Raw genomic sequence first — 13,232 nt, 5'->3', positions numbered from 1 at the left:
TCATTGTTTAATAAGATAAACCCTCCATAGTTGACCACCTCAAGCTGCCCTGATTTTCATAGACCAGACATATACCACATATACTTATCAGTACAGTGAGCCTAGTTCCTTGCATTGACCAGGTTCGTTACAGTCCCCTGGGTGGTCAACTTACCGAGGTTCTACCATTTTTTTTCTAATTAAGTTTACCTAGCCAATTGATTTAGTATGATTTACTGAGGCTGCTATAGAGAACCCTGCTGTCATGACTAAAAAAGAACAAAACATAGGTAATTGTGACCTATTCTAAACTAAAACATTGTGAAATGCTAAACCAGGCCATTCAGTTGCAACTGGAATATGTAGCTATTCTTTTCATTTACAAGGAAAAAAAAATCACTTCTAGCATGTTACCTTTATCATCGTATTAGGCTATTTTATTTTATTTGACATGACTTGATTTGACTTGACATGACTTGACTTTATTTTATTATTTTATTTTGTTTTATTTTTTGAGACAGAGTCTCACTTTGCTGCCCTTGGTAGAGTGCTGTGGCCTCCTAGCTCACAGCAACCTCAAACTCTTGGGCTTCAGTAATCCTCTTGCCTCAGTTTTTCATTTTTAGCAGAGACTGGGTCTCACTCTTACTCAGCCTGGTCTCAAACTCATGAGCTCAAGCAATCAACCCACCTTGGCCTCCCAGAATGTAGGATGACAGGCGTGAGCCACTGTGCCCAGCCTTATTAGGCCATTTTGCAGATGACAACACTGGATTTGAAAAAGATCAGGTAGTAGGCATGAAAGGTAGAGCAGTCTTAAAAAAAATTATAAACATAAATGTATTTGACCCACAGAAAATGTTGTGCACCATCCAGAGTTAAACTACTTTGATTTAATGAACTGTGTAAATAATGAAGGAGTCCTAAAAAGGCTTGTTTGCTTTTTGTTCCCATTTTCTTTATATTTATTTAAGTTTATAATCCAACTCACTTATTCTGGGAAAGAGTCCTTTGCAAAGGAGGACCAGGTGTGGATCCAGAGGTCTGGGAATTGTCTGCCCCTCTTGCTGACTGTCTGACTGTCTTTCTGTCTGTATAGCTATTGGTAAGCTGGGACTAGGAACTATCTCTTTAGGCTACAAATCCTTTACTCAACTAGTTCTGGGTTTTTACCATTGTCTGATTCTATGGTAAAATGAAACTTCAAGGGACTGATTTGTAAGAGATAAAGAGAAAGTTAAAGTTTCGTTTATTCCTTGGAAATCCAGTTTTGGAAAATCGTACTCTTAAGGGAACAAATGCCACTCCTTATAATTGTTTATTATTGATAGCATTTTTTTGTTTAAAGAACTTTTCCTAGTATATAGTATTTAGACTTATTTGGGGATACCAAATAAATGTTGCCTACACTAGGGAAACTTTGGCTGAAATGAGCCAGGAAGCTATTTCTTTAAACTTTAAATCCTCCTTGAGAACAAAAAGATAATCCACGTGGGGAGAGTGCCCTTTGATGTTAGGAATGATGAAAAAGTATGTATTTGGCTTTTCCTGACATGTTGTACAGCCAGGGCTGTCTTACTATTCAAGTGTAAAAAACCCACATGTGGCAGGTGTATTTTATAGGCGTATAAATTCCTGAACTTACTAACAGGCTGATTACCAGTTTTATTGGTTGCTTTAAAAAGTGAGAGCTTCCTAATAGTGGATGAAAATTTACCAGTTAATTTGTTTTAAAAATGTGAATTTAATTAGGAAGACCTAGAATAGGTTTTTACTAAGTTAAAGTGTGGTATGACCGTAAACCTCACAGCATATTTCATGAATTCATATATAACACAGCACAACCAGTGGCTATAAAACCAGCAAAGTGAGAGCCTATTCCTAATTCAGAGTATCTCGTTTTTCATTATTAATAATTAATGGAGCTTTTCATTTTTAAATGTCACTACTGAAAGTGCTAGTGTGCCCAGCAGCGAGCAGGTGAGCTCAGAATGTTATTTTAAGGTAATGGTATTCTTATAAACAACAAAAGTCAGACGCTGGGCAGGAAACACGCTTACTATCGGAAAGGAAACCACCATGAAACACACAGAGACTTTGTGAGTTGTTCTCTCCAAACATTTGTACACTCTCTGATGCTATGTACAGCAAATATGTTACAGTGTTGGAAAGCTCAAAAAACGGGTGAGGGTGGAGACAAGTGTGTTGATAGGGAAAATTGCTAAGCTCATAGATGGGCTGATTGCATGAATTATTAACATGCTGACAATTCACTGTCGCCTGTTTGTGTTTGGAGAAGAATCTGGATATTGGTAGATTTTGTGGAGGCAGCCTTGTTGTTCATCTTAGAATTGCTTGGGGGACAGAGATGAGGAAGAAGGAATTCAGGGATGTCTGTGGATGAATATGTAGGGTAAGGCGTGGACTGGGCACGCTTAATACTATAGGGTGAGGGAGATGTGCTACAGTAAGCCACCCCTCTTTTCTTACTCTCTGCTCTTTTCGTGTTCCCTCTCTGTGCTTGGAACTGTGATTCTACAGATGTGAATGATAGCAGTTCCACATTAGATAGTGTAGGATGGGGTTTGTGAGTTGGAGTAAGACCTGTGTGACAAGCCCTCTCTGCCTTCTGCCCACTCAAGACTTGCTTATATGTCACCGTCATTCTCCTTAAAATAGGCATGAACCCATATGCTATTCTTTTCCAAAGAGACAAATGCTTTCCCTGTAAGATATTTTTCATTCATTAATTTTTCAGGGACCCATGATGGACTCCATCTTTTGGTTTTGAGGTATACCAGTTGTGTGTAAGTTGTTTAACATACGAAGTATGAATAGTCTGTGTTCTAAAAAATTACAAAGGGAACACCACTGGTGTTTTGAGGCAGATTTTGGATACATTCTTTGAGGTTGGAAGATCTTTGAGAGCTGTCATACTGAAGAATATTTATTCCTGGGAATGACTAATCTAATGGCAACTCAGATTAACTGGTAGTTCCTTCCTGGACTTTTGCGTTAGAAGAATTTCAAGGGTTCCTGAACTCGATGGGAATTAAATCCATTACGTCAGTCATGGGCATCAGCCCTATCTTTTATTGTCATCATCATCATCATTTATTATTGCTATTCTTAGTTAATATGCTCCTCTTCCCTGAAACTAGTTAAGACTTAGCACAAGCTAGTGTTTAAATAGATTCTGAACCAGTGTCCCATGGAAGCAAATCAAATCCAAGAATTAAATCAATCAAAATTAAATGCTTACCAAGCACTTACTGTATGCGAGATGCTGTGAAAATAACAGTTTTTCAAAGTTCAATGAAGTGTTATGTAAGACCTTTTATGGTGAGGGTGGTCAAACAACTGAGGGAGGAAATACCAGGCCAAGAGTTGGGCAAATCAGGGATACTAAAGAATGGCAAACAGAGTGGGTTTTTTGTAAGCAAAGGCAGCTAGCAGGAAGAGTAGCCTTTCAAAGGAATGTGTGGAGCACAGCCCATTGAGAGAGGTTGTGACTGGGAGAAAATGGAGGCCACCAGTGAGTAGAGGATCTTTGAAGTGATGAATCTTTTTCATGCTCTTCTTACCATTCTTTTTTAGATTGTAGGTCCCTAGAAGACATCAATCACCTTGTTTCTTGTCTTTTTTTTTTTTTTTCCTTTGAGACAGAGTCTCACTATGTTGCCCTTGGTAGAGTGCTATGGCATCACAGCTCACAGTAACCTCCAGCTCTTGGGCTCAGGCGATTCTCTTGTCTCAGCCTCCCAAGTAGCTGGAACTACAGGCACCTGCCACAACGCCCAGCTATTTTGTTACAGTTGTCATTGTTGTTGTTTAGCAGGCCCGGGCTGGGTTTGAACCCGCCAGCCTCAGTGTATGTTTTTGACATCATAACCACTGTGCTATGGGCACCGAGCTGCAATCACCTTCTTTCATTCAGCAAAAATTTTTTATACTGGTTATCATGTGCCAGGCACCATATCAAAATGACCAGACGTGGTATAGACTCTGACCTTGAGGATTTTCAATGCAGAATTGGAGTAAGGAAGGGATGTAGACATTTATTCATACCCAGATGTTTCTTGGAGGAACCCTCTGTTAACACCATTATACAGAAGAGAAAAACCAAGGCTCAGAAATATTAACCTGCCCAAGGACAGCCAGCAGAGCTAGATTTGAATCTAGGTTCTCCCACTTGTATTTCTGGCTTCTTTTCACCAAAGTTCCCATAAGTACACTTTGACCAAGTGGTATATTTATGGGTCTTTCTTATTTAATTTCTTCTTTGCCCAGAGCTAGAAATGGAATGTTCTTTCAGTTCTTTTTTGAAGGATACATTTAAAGTAAGCTTTTTTTATTGACGCATAATATGCATACAAAAAAAGTCCACAAATCATAAGTGTCCAGTTTTCACAAAGTGGACACACCCTTTGTAACCACTCCCTGGAGGAAGTCTTATTTCATTTAAAGGGAGTGAAAATTAACTATAGAGTAACTTTTTTTCTCCACATTCCCTTTTTTTTCCTTCTCCCCTCTGCCTCCTATCCCTCCAATTTCAGCAGGTTGAAGCTTTACTTGTCCTCTGCCTCCTATCCCTCCAATTTCACCAGGTTGAAGCTTTCTTGCTAAAGACTTCTTGATCATAGAATTTGGCTGCGAAGATTTATATGCAATCACTTCCATGGAATCACTTGTGCAGAGTAAATGTGAGAGGGGTAGGAATCACGAGTGCTGATTTAATTTTCCTTCAAGTCACATTGTAGCATTTTTCATACACTTAAAATGTACCAGCTATCTCCTATGAAATTTTAAAGAGTAGACTCATTTCTGTCTTCACAGATACAACCGTTTTACATACAAAGAAATGGGTATGTTTATGGGTTAAAGTAACTTTTTCAAGGTTATATACTACTAGTGAGTGGTAGATTTCTTGTACTTATCCATTTTTCATCCAAATAACACAATAGATGCCTGCTTTTACCTTCATTCTTTATTAAACACAAGCATGCATGCTTAAAAATAAAACTAACCAAGAAGGGGTTAGGTACACCAGCTTTGTTATAGGAACTACTTTTTCTCCTCCCTTTCTTTTTTAGAATAAGAACTCTAATTCTAGATAATTGCAGTCCTGAAAACAGGATAAAGTTTTGTATTTGAGAAGCTATTCTCACGTTTGCATTTCTCCTTTAGAAATGGGCTTTGCAGCCGTGTCCAGTATCACTGTTAGCTGGAAGCTGTTGCAGCTGGGTCTCTTAGCAGAACCAGACGTTCTAGTGTTCTGGTGAACTAAAGAGCAAATATTAAGAACTTCAGGTCAGTTACTGTCCCTTGAGTGTCCCAAGTCCCAAATATTAAGAACTTCAGGTCAGTTACTATTCTTTGAGTGTCCCAAGAAATATTTTATATACCCATTGAGAATTGGTGCAAATGAAGTCCGAGAGAAATGGACTTAAGAATTTGACTGTTTCCAACTTTTGTCATTAGAACAACTTTCATAGTTTGAATACTTTCAGTTCTCTCCCATGCCTTTGTGAACCCAGAAATGGTGTTGGTGTTGGGCCTGTCTTTAGATTCCTGATTAGAGGCACCATTTAATTTGATATTTTGATAAAGACTGTCTATGTCAAGTTGTTCCAAGATGGATTTCTCTAGGCAAGTAAGAGTCTGGAAAAAAAAGGAGGAAATGGGAGTTTAACTATGGGTCATCGGAGATTGAAAATAATTTTCAGCACTGACTCCTTTCAGTAATGCCATATTGATTCATGTTTAGTTGACTCCGTGATAAATCTTAAAATATTTGTGTATTTTAAGAGTTGATTCTAACTCAGATTTGATCAGACACTTTGAGAAACTTATGAAATGCTCAAAGATATTAATAATAAACAGATTTTAGGAGGGAAATTATAGTATTTTCTTTCTTCCTATCATTCCTCATGGAGTTCTGGCTCATGAAGGGGGTGTATTCTGCAAATGTGTAGGCAATCTATGGAGCTAAATTGGCATTAGCATCAAGTAACACGTCTCCCCCTTTTTGATTCCCTTCCCTTCCCTTCCTTTTCCTTTTCCTTCCTTCCTTCCTTCCTTCCTTCCTTTCTTTTTTTTGAGACAGAGTCTCACTTTGACTCCCTCAGTGTATGCCCTAGCATCATAGTTCACAGCAACCTCAAACAACTGGGCTCAACTGATCCTCTTGCCTTAGCCTCCTGAGTAGCGCGGACTGTAGGAGACTGGCTTTTTTTTTTTAGAGACAGGGTCTCACTCTTGCTCAGGCTAGTCTCAAACTCCTGAGCTCAAGCAATCAATCCACCTGAGTGTCCGAGAGTGCTAGGAGTACAGGCATGAGCCACTACACCCAGCCCCTGCTGTTCTTTTTTTTTGATATGCACGTATCTTCAGAGTTATGGGGGTTTTGTCTTAGCAACTTCTTATTTTTTTTCTACTCCTTAGTTTCTACTTCAGATTTAGCTGAACATAATAACATACTCCATACCAGAAGGACAGATACATGATTTCATGTTTCCTGTGTGCTGGGCACAGATATAGGAAAAAACAGTGTATGCACATTAATAGCTTAATACATACCGACGGAAGGAATGAATGATTTATGACAATGTGTAGCTTGATAGTAATGCACACAGATCCCAGAATCATGTTTCTTTGTGGAAGAAAAAGCTTTTCTTCATAAGGTTAGAGGTTTGACAGATCAAGGAACACCTGAGGGGCTAGCAAGAAATTCCTTGTAGCCAGATTGCTGAGTGTATTCGCAACATCCCCCTCTCTCTGCTTGACAATGACAAGGATTCTATTTAAAGGTACATGTGCTAAATCAAGAGCTTTAGCGGCTCATTGGCAGTAATGGAGGAGAAAGAAAAAAATGAATGGAAGAAGCTGCTAATGTTTGGGTCCCCTCTCTTTGGGTCCCCTCTCCTCTCTGCACTGGGTCACTGCAGGCGATAGGAGGTCATTGTATTGTTCTCCTATTATGTTTTGCCATTTACCTTGTTTGCCTAGGAAGCCATAAAAGGCCTGGTGAGCTAATTATCATAACCAGGAATGGCCAAGCACAGGCGTGCCCAGGAGTGGGTCAACCTGACCCTGTATAGGGCAGTGGTCCCATGAAGGTCCTGGTGAGCTAATTATCATAACCAGGAATGACCCAGTACAGGCGTGCACAAGAGTTGGTCAATGTGACCCTGTATAGGGCAGTGGTCCCGTAATGGAACGGAAAAGTGCCTATCACCTAGTGACATCTCAGCTGTCAGAATGTCACAGCACGACACGATATTCACATGTTTGTGGTGCTGCTGGTGCAAAAAAATCTATTGTGCTGGCTGTCAGTTTCAGAAAATTATAGTGCATGCAATTATGTATAGTACAGGATGCTTGATAGTGATAATAACTGTGTTAACTGGTTTGTGTATTTACTGTATTTTTTTTCATTATTTTAGAATGTACTCAGTTCTACTTATGAAAAGAGAGTTACCTGCAAAACAGCCTCAGAGGGATCCTGCTTTTTAAGGGACATGTGACTGTATTCTAGAAGTCATTGTTCTGGTCTTGTGAAGTAGTTTGCTGGAAATGCTCAACTGAACAGTGTAGCTCTTTCTTCCTTCAGACTCAGGTCTTACTGAGTCTTTGAGCAGAGTTTACGCAAATGTTTACCTTGGTAGGAATCAGAGAATATTGTTAGCATAGGAGACTTTTAGGTCAGGCAGACCTGTGCTCGAGCCTTAGATGTGCAAAGATTACTTGAGAAAAAGAGTATGAGTAGTTAGCACATAATAAGTACCAATAAACGGTAGCTGTTAGTTTGCTAATACAGGCATTAATTTTCTATTTTTGTCTGCCTTTCCTTAGCTCTAGTTCTAGGAGCCACAAAATGTACTAATTTTGAAAGTGTGGCACACAGAGTTGTAACACTAGGTGGTTTAGAGACAGCTGACTGTGCTAGGTAAGTTGGGTCTCCAGCTAACCTTAGGCCTCTGCTGATTTCAAGCCAGAAGACTGGAAATCACTCGCATTGGCAGTTTCAATTCTCCAAAATGATAGTTTAACCCATTTGTCAGGGAGGGGAGAGATTGTAATGTAGAATGGAGTCCCACCCCAGAATTAGACTCGGAGTGATCAGTAGCCTCCAACAATGAATTTGTTTCTTGACAACAGTCATGATTCTCTGGCCTGTATCCAACCATTCTTAGTCTTGAATTGGAATGAACTCTGTAAGCAAACATGCCCAGGTATTCTCTGCTAGACAATACTAATACAATAACATGGTTTTGAACTCGCTTTTCAGAACAATGTGAGGAACTTCCTCATGTGAAAAGTGTGAAGTGTATGGAAAATCATATGCTTTTGAGGAGAATCAATGCCAAGGTTACCTTAGCATCATTGCTCTGCTTGGCTGGCTACATCAAGATTGTCACTCAGGTTAAATGCCATCCTTGGCCATCTTCCCTGACCCCCAGACAGGACTTTGCTCCTTCTCTTGCTCCCACAGAACATTGTTCTGTCACCACCCACCACATGGTGGGGAAATAAACTGTTTCCAGGAGACATGCCCCATAAAGGCAAGAACCTTCCTGCAGTCACCCTGGCGAATCCATCTCTTGGTCCAACACCTGCCATGTAGTAGGAGCTAGATTCGTTTTGCTGTGGTTGACCTAAACCTCACCAGTTTATTGGGGGGCTCTCTTGCTCATATAACTGCAGTTTGAACTTAGATGTAGTCTTAAAACACACATAAAGCACATGGTGAGATATTTTGACATACAGTGTTCTTCGCATGGAGAGTACATTTTCTCAGACATACACTTTCCTGACTTCCCAACCCCCAAAAGTGGCATCATCGAATGCCCCTCCCCCCACCAGCTGAAAAGCTTTGATTTTATGCTGGCTGCAGTTACCCTGCTGCTTCTTTGAAACGCAGGCCCAGAGTGTTGAGACATAGTCTTCCGTTTCCCCTGCCCCCTCTAGAATGGATTAATAGATTTATGTAGCTGTTGAACACAAGCTGCCTCAGAATGCGTGTGTTTTAACCCAGTAGGAACCCAGATGATCCTTTCAAAAGCAACTTTTAAGAGAGGCTGATGTCTCGTGAACATGTTAGCAAGCTGTCACTGTGACTTTGTCAGCGGGCTCATCTCAGAGCATCTGCAGACTCATTTCAAGATTGCCTAATTATTTATACACACAGATTTCTCCCCTTCCTGGGGTGGGCTGAGACCGAGCCGCTTCTTAAGTACAGGGAGATATGTTATACATGCTTTGTCATTAAAATAGGTCAGTTTTCTATTACGTTTCTCTCTTAAAGATAGTATTAGAAAATTGTATTTCTACTAGCTTCTAGAGCTGTAAAACTATTCTTTAAAAACTTGCCTTTCTGGTGTTTGCAAATGTGAGTACAGCATATACCACACCCAGTTTAAAATGTGTGTGTGTTTAGACAGAGCATGTAAATTTAATCCTAGTAAGTGCTTATTCTGAAAACCATCTCTCCAGTGTGAATGTGTGCTTATCAGTATGGAGTAAGTGTATTCAAAGAATAGGGGAGTTAATGGCCTTTTATTCAAATTGCTTGGTTCCCCCCACCCCCCCTTTGGATAATAGTGAAAGCTTTATTATCAATCACTGCATTTCTCTCCAGCCTCAGATTTGGACGATATAGAAAGGAAACATTTGGGGGCCGGTTTTCTGAATCAAAACAAATCAGGCATTGGCAAAACTGTGTTTCCTGACTATTTACTGACCTGATTGCTATCATTTTCCTAGCTTGGGAAAGCTGTGTTCATTCATTTTTATTTTTGTTTTTTTTTTCCTACAGATGGGGGGTGGTGGTGTATAGTAGGTAATGTGGAAACCATCTACCGTAAATACCATAAATAAGTTACTGCAAGATAACAAGCAGAATTGGAATCTATGCTTGTCTTTGCTTGGGTTTTGGTTTTCTTTTTTTTTCTTTATATCCAGATCTGCCTGGAAAGGCTAGTAGTGTGCTTCCAGGGTATATAATGCCATAATTTACAAAGTTTTATGGGGCTCATATCTGTTTACACATTTTACAAAACCTAGAAAGGTGGCATTAGGGAAGGAAGTTAGAATTCAACTTGTCATCAGGAGATAATTAGACAATAGCTGAGTCAAAAATAGCCTTAATATGTGAGGAAACTGCAATTCTGTTAAACAAACAGCATTTCTGAGATACTCTGTCTCTGTGGTCCTGGCACTGGTTCATGTACCTTTTAGAAACCAGGCCACACAGCAGGAGGTGAGTGATGGGCAGGTGAGTGAAGCTTCATTTGTTTTTACAGCTGTTCCCTGCGGCTCCCATAACCACCTGAGCCCCGCCTCCCGTCAGATCTCTGGCAGCATTAGGTTCTCCTAGGAGCAAGAACCCTACTGTAAATCTCCACATGTGAGGGATCCGGGTTGCCTGCTCTTTATGAGATTCTAATGCCTGATGATCTGAAATGGAGATGTAACATGTTTGAATCACCCCCAAACCATCTGCCCCCCAGCCCCTGGTATGTGGTGCCATGAGGGTTGGGGACCATTGCTCTATCTAATCCAACATTTCCATGGCTTTAAAATCTCCAGCCCTGGCTATCTCCCAAGGTTACAACACTGAAACTAGAAAAAAGGGTGGCTGTACAGAACATCCCCTGGTTGGTTTTATTTGGAACAGTGTGCCTGGGATTCCCACAGGGAGGTGCTTTCTCCATAGAATTATCTCACCACATGCTACTTATAAGAGGAAAAAAATAAGAGAGCCTGGTATGGGATCCCGGGGGCCCCCTGAATGAATGTGGCTAATTTGAAGCTTTAGTCATTAAAAAAGCCCCGACCCCTCCAGTCTTGGGCTCTCTCCACACACTCTGGGCTCTTGCTGAGACAACTGTGGGTTATGGGGAGAGCACATACTTTGGAGTCAGGAAAAATTAAGAAGCCATTCTGGGCTTTGCCTCCTGGCTCTTTACCTTTCATCTATAAAATGAGTATAACAACAATAAAAGCAACAACCACTTAGAAAGCACTTGAGGCTTAAAAATGCCAAGCGATGGGCCACGATGACCCTTTTAGACAGTGGTAGATCTGGGATTGAAACCAAGGCCTGCTTTAGCTGCAGAGCTCAGGTTCTTGACCAGTGTTGACTGAAATAACACAAGAATGCTGGCCAGATTGAGTGGACCTGCAATGAAGATGAGTTTACCTGGGCACTTCTGTTTGTTGGGGAAAGGAGTCACCCCTCAGTCTGTCCCTTAGCAGCAAGACCGCCGCACCCTAAGTGACCTCCAGCCACATCTGAATGCAATCAGAAGGACAATGCGTGTGCCCTACTGCATACAGTTTAATTTTCTCATGTCACAAGCTCTACATTACAGGGTGGGAGGAGGGGAAAGCCACGTGCAGTATGGACAGAACTACTAGTTCTGGTTGAATTATTCAGTTCTTAACATCTGCTGCTTTAGCATTGTAGAACCAAGCAAGCCTTAGCCTTGCATTCTTTCCTGTTGAAAAAATAATGTAGTTGCCCAGCAGGGAAATTCTGTGGACAGAAAGGCTGGCAAGTGAGGGCTCTTGGAGGAGAGAAGATGCTGAGCAAGGGTGAAGTGGGTGTGAGGGCAGGAGCTGGGGGGGCTGGGACCCATGGAGGGAAGAGGCTGGGCTCCCTTAGCGACAGACACCGTGAAAGTGAACTCTTCCTGGAAGGGCGCTGAATTTAGAAGGCAGCTCTTCTGTGTGTCACTTGATCTTTCTTGCCGTGTAATTAAGTAAACTTTGAAGAAGGCATATTGTGCTCAAGCCTAGATAAGGAAGAACTTGCTCTCCTTCCACCTCCCCAAATCCCTAAAGCCTCCTTTGATTTTAGCATTTTTCTTTTGCTGCTGTGTGAAGGGGCAGCAGGTGGGGAGGGTAGACAGAGGAGTGAAAACGGTGGGATTAATGGCCTTAGGCCTAATTCCCTGATACCTTTTAAAAGGCCAGCTAGCCAGCTGGCTTCTTCCTTTTGCTCCATACACACTCCCTCTCACATCCCCGTTGTTTGGCTGATTTTTAACTCCTCTGTATCCGAATTTTAGCACCAAAGTATAGGGTGAAAGAGAGTCATATGCAGCGATCATGAGTGCTAAAGATGCGTGGAAGTTAATACACTCTCAGGAAGCCTTTGTAATAAAATACAAGAGATGATTATTTGCATTGTAAAGTAAGCTGGGTTTTTATAGTGCAAACTATCTTTAAGTAGAAACTCTTCTTGATGCGTGTGTGTGCATGCGCGTGCTGGCACCCACATGAGCACGATTTTCCAAGTTTAAACCATTGGAATATGTATTTTTTTTTTTCTGTGTAAGTAGAAATAAAATGCAGCAAATGTTATCAATTCTTGCGATGTTCCAGATAAGCTATAAATGCATAACTTTCTTTACATTTTCCATTATCACTGCTTTCCTCAAGCGCTTGTTCCTGTGTCTTTTAGAAACCCATGTGATCCTTCCAAGAGGCAGGCCTATATACAAGTCTATGTGTGTGAGGGCTGTCTGGAAAGTCTCCAGCCATGTATGTCTCTATGTTTCATATTATGTGGCTGGAGACTCCCTGGACAGCCCTGGTACATGCTGGGATTGGTGTGTGGGCTGCTAAAAGTTTGAGTGTGCCAAGTAATGAGTGTTAGTTAGGATGTGAATGGAGGCACCAGGCGGGAAGCAAAGGGAGTGTGACTTACTCCAGCAAAGGAGGATGTGATTAGTGTTTCCAGCGTGAAACCTTTGAAGTGGGTCAGCAGGAAAGGAAGAAAAGCAAAGCAGCCAGACATGGGAGAATCAGAACATTTCTTGTTGCCTTGGTTATTCCAGTAGACTTGGAAATGCAAGTCCCTATTAGTTTGGTGGATGAACACTCTCATTATTTTCTGTGATTTGCATTATTATTGGAAGGTAATTAATGGCACTAACATTTTCATATAACATTCAGACTTGGACGGGTCTTAATGACTTCCCTTCAGTCTTACATGAAGTTGTTTACTGTTTGATTTTTGAGTGCTTAAACTACTTAGGGTTCAGGCTGTGAGTGGACCCTGCTGGCCCTGCTGTGTTTTATAATATCATTTCATTGACCACATGATATATACTAGTTAGATTGTCTCCATTCTTTTTGCTTAATGCCTGGCCAGAATGGACACCCTTCATTAACCAAAACATTGATTCATTTTATGACTCTTGTGGTCATAACTGGTTTATATCCATAGACAACTCCTGAAGCTT

General features: G+C 40.9%; 1 protein-coding gene across 1 annotated transcript in view; it reads left to right on the top strand.

The window, feature by feature from the left end:
- Window positions 1–13,232, top strand: part of EXT1 (exostosin glycosyltransferase 1) — a 294,565-nt gene that overhangs the window by 190,850 nt on the left and 90,483 nt on the right. The gene's annotated exons all lie outside the window — the stretch shown is intronic.

The sequence above is a fragment of the Nycticebus coucang genome, chromosome 13 (assembly GCF_027406575.1).
Source record: "Nycticebus coucang isolate mNycCou1 chromosome 13, mNycCou1.pri, whole genome shotgun sequence".
NCBI classification, from domain to species: domain Eukaryota; kingdom Metazoa; phylum Chordata; class Mammalia; order Primates; family Lorisidae; genus Nycticebus; species Nycticebus coucang.
This window is presented reverse-complemented; position numbering and strand designations above follow the sequence as displayed.